The sequence below is a fragment of the Cicer arietinum genome, chromosome 3 (assembly GCF_000331145.2).
Source record: "Cicer arietinum cultivar CDC Frontier isolate Library 1 chromosome 3, Cicar.CDCFrontier_v2.0, whole genome shotgun sequence".
NCBI lineage: Eukaryota > Viridiplantae > Streptophyta > Magnoliopsida > Fabales > Fabaceae > Cicer > Cicer arietinum.
This window is the reverse complement of record NC_021162.2, coordinates 68,959,262-68,963,187: the sequence shown is the minus strand read 5'-3', so window position 1 is coordinate 68,963,187 and position 3,926 is coordinate 68,959,262. Positions and strand designations below refer to the sequence as shown.

The following is a 3,926-nucleotide window of genomic DNA, read 5'->3' as shown; positions in this document are numbered from 1 at the left end:
TATTAATAAAGAACTATGTCAAAATAATTTTTTTGATATTATGATAGAAAACGAGACGTGTTAGATTATTATGTCTTTAATTTTGAGTAAATATCAATAAATAAAATAAAAATAATAGAATAAATTCAATTATATATTTTTTCTTTTATATATATATTTGATATATTATTAATATAAAATTATTTTATACCGATTACTGATCAAAACATGCCACTACAGAAAATAATAAATAAATAAAAAGTTATATTATTGTTTAAGATAATAAATAATTATAACTGAAGGTGATGGTGAGTATAAAGTAACTTTACATTTAAAGTTGAGATTATTTGCCAAATTAAAAATGAATAAAACACGGTGTTGAAGTAGTAAAAATGTAAGTGTGCAAAGCAACTTTCTAATGAGTTGACGTGAATGTAGTAGTACCTCTTTTGAAAATTATACCCTTTAACCTTATACTTATACTGTTAGCTCTATATTTTATATTTTTTAATTTAAAAAGAAAGTTTTTCAACACTCACGTGTCTTTAAAAAATTTGATTTTGTGTGTGTTTTAGTAAGATTTATGGTTTGAACTCTAAACTTTAACTTTGTATATCAGAAAACTTTTACACAAATATGTTTTTTATGTAACAGATTTTTTTTTAAAGTTTTTTGTTACACATGTATTTTTGAAAATTTAAAATTTATATATCAGAAAATTTTAAAAAAAAATTCCGTTTAAAGTTTGTCTCACGAATAACTTTAAAAAAAATGTATTATGAACAACTTTTTTTAAAATTTTTAAAAAATTTAGTGGAGTAAATATTTTTTTTAAATAAAAATGAAGAAGGATAAAATAAATAATTTGAATAAAATGTAGAGTAGAACTATACATGAAATAATTTTTCACCCTTTTTTCCGAGTTGAACGGGTAGAATTGGACTAAACACCATTCAAATCCAATTATAGAATAAAGACCCGACTCATACCCGCTAAACAACCTTTTTGAACCGTGTTCAACTATGATTCAGTTGCAGCCATGGTTAAGTCTCATTACTTTCATTTTCCCGCCAACAAAATAGTTCTTACAATTATTTTTACACAGCTAGATGTTGAAAACGATGTGGCTCCAGTACAAGAAGCTGCGCAAGGCGGTGAGATTTTTTATTTTATTTATTTATTGTTTTTTTCATGGTTTAATATGGAAAATTAATTGCGAAAACATAACTAAGGTTATAGATTATTGATTTTGCGGCCTATATGAAATTTAATATTGTGTAGTTATTATAGATTACAGTTTTATGTAAAACTGAATACTAGCATTTATGCAAAATCTACTAAGTTGGTTCTGTTATTAGCATTTAGGTATATCACAGAATGCTAATATCACTAGTTTCATTTTGAGTGTTTATTATAATTCAACTTTACTAAAAGATCTCTCTAATAATCAATAGTTTCATTGCATTATAACCTCTTGATTGGCACATTATCTATGTTCATTCCTTGAATCTTGCGAATTGCATATTGAGAAACAAAGTTATAATGAGTACCCTAGAAGTCTCAAAATGTTGCTCGCTTAATTTAAAGAACATGCCATGCCAGAGAAAAATTCTCATTGTCATTATTTATGGCTAGAAAATATGTGGTAGTGGGAATCATCATGTTGTGATGAGGAATTTTAAAGTCCACTTGTAGTCACTTAAAGTTCACTTGAGAAGTTGGAAATGGGAGTCAAAGAAGTTTAAATTTCAAAGTTCACTTGTAGTCAATTTGAATTAGAGTACAGTGGGGTGCACAATGATGTTGGTCTTGGTGGGAGTCAATTATCAGAATGCTAGGTTGTGTTATTGAATGTGATAAGAGGGAAGGGGGTGAAGATGTTAGTGCCCAAGGGGAGGGTACTAAAGTTGTGTAAAGATCCGGTGTGGGAAAAGTGGTAGCAAAGTATAGAGGGTGTGAGTTAGGTGTATGTTTAACTGCAAATATGGTGAATAATGGATTTGCAATGCTTGGGGCCATTGTTTTAGATACAGATTACCGTAACTGCAAATCAGTGGATTTATTAAAATTGTTAAAAAACCAGAAAAATACCAAAAAATGATATGTTAAAAATCAGAAAAATACAAATAAAAATTCAAAAAAACCAGAAAAAAGATCACGTGATAACAGCTAGGTTGTGCAAATTGTTAGCTTATTGCTGTTACTTGTACTCAAAGAAATTAGTAAACTCAACCATAGAATGACGAATAAGGCTCATTTATTTCATAATTGTCAAGCCTATTTATACATGAATCATTCTTAATCAATTAGCATATAAGCTAACTAAATTCTAACCAACTAACTAACTGAATGGTTAGTTAGTTGGTTATAACACTCAATTGTTCATTACTTAAATTACAAGTCACCTAATACAAATTACAAACAGATTGGGCTATGAAGTGGATCAATCACGAGATTTGCTAGATAAACAAGTAATAGGGGTGGTAAGTGGTTTGACTAGCACCCGCCCAACCCAACACCCAAACCAAATCAACCTGTCAAACAGTGAATGGGATGGGGTTGATGCTATGTTCCTGATGTTGTGAATGGTCAAAGCAAGGTGAAGAATATTTCAAGCAGCTGTTATTTGCCATGGTTTTTTTAATCTCAATATCTACAGGAATCATCAAAGGATCGAAAGCTTTATATGATCACTAGTAAGATACCCATGCGAGCGGAATTTCTACTTCTATGCTATTTGAAATATACTTGTTTCTAAGAAATAAACAATTTCCTTCACCAACTAACTTGAATTACATTGTTAGAAGTAAGTAATTTTAAATTTTATCTATTATCTATCTATATAGCTTAATTACATTGTTGACACATGCTGCACAACACCATTCTCTCGCTCAAGAAAAATTCGTTCTGCTTTTTTTCTTCTTCACAAACAAAATAACAGTATTACTCTCACTTGCTTTTTTATCTTCTTTATTTTGTTCTTCTCAAGAGTTTTTTTTATACCAATTTTTAGTTTGTTGCATAGATTCTACACACAATGTTTCTTGCTCGCTATGCTTCTTTACAAATCATTATTGTTATATATTTATATCAATTTGTTCATATTTATATAAGTTGATATCTATATGAATCGACTTTCTACTTCATATATATTAGTTACCTTCCTGATAAAAAGATTGTGAACATTGTAAAATTATATTTTCTTTTAATTTGTGGTTTAATAAAGGGAAATTAATTTTCAGTTAAGAATGTTACACGCATGATAGATATTTGTGGGTTTTGATTATTTTTTTGTATGCAGGTACACAGACTCAATATCACAGTTTCAATACAAAGTGATAGACAAAGTGTTGTGGTGCTGTAAAAATGGTTTATTATCCTCCAATCTGGTTAGTTGTTGGTTCTATTTATTTGTGTCTAAAACTAAAACCGTTGTTAGTTTTGGCACTGATGAACTTTGCTTACTTTTTCTTAGGTTTTGGTTGCTTTGAGTTCATTCTCAAGATTAGATAGAATATATTCACTTCTCTAAGATGAGAGTATCTAGACATTTAATATTGCCTGAATTTCTGTTGTTTTTGAAATTCGAAAACCTTTGAAAACAATTTATGCCACCGGAAATATTACTGGGTTGAGTCGCGGCCCAAAATTGTGCAAGGCAGACTATCAACCACGAAGTCCCCATGATAAAACAGCCCAGATATCGGAGTTCTACTGCACTGTAGAAAACCGTTCTAGAATTACACCCTCCCATGATAAAACAGCCCAGATATCGGAGTTCTACTGCACTGTAGAAAACCGTTCTAGAATTACACCCTCTGTATGCTGAGAAAAGCCTCAGAAGAAACCGAACCGGCGGGCAGCGGGCGGCGGCGGCGCGCGCGTGTGGTGGTCCGTTTGCTTGCGTTCTCCCTCCTTCACAAAATTGCGGTGCCCCTTGGGGCCCA

At 30.8% G+C, this 3,926-nt stretch overlaps 1 long non-coding RNA gene across 3 annotated transcripts; it reads left to right on the top strand.

Annotated features, from left to right (window-relative positions):
• The first annotated feature begins 927 nt into the window (after positions 1-927).
• LOC113785674 (uncharacterized) lies at positions 928-3,615 on the top strand. 3 transcript variants are annotated; one of them, XR_012162273.1, is made up of 4 exons: positions 928-1,133; positions 2,405-2,675; positions 3,281-3,368; positions 3,455-3,615. It is a non-coding gene; the product is annotated as an uncharacterized lncRNA (long non-coding RNA). The 3 variants fall into 3 exon arrangements; XR_012162272.1 differs by lacking the exon at positions 2,405-2,675; XR_003471764.2 differs by having other exon boundaries at positions 3,281-3,615.
• The last annotated feature ends 311 nt before the right edge of the window (positions 3,616-3,926 follow it).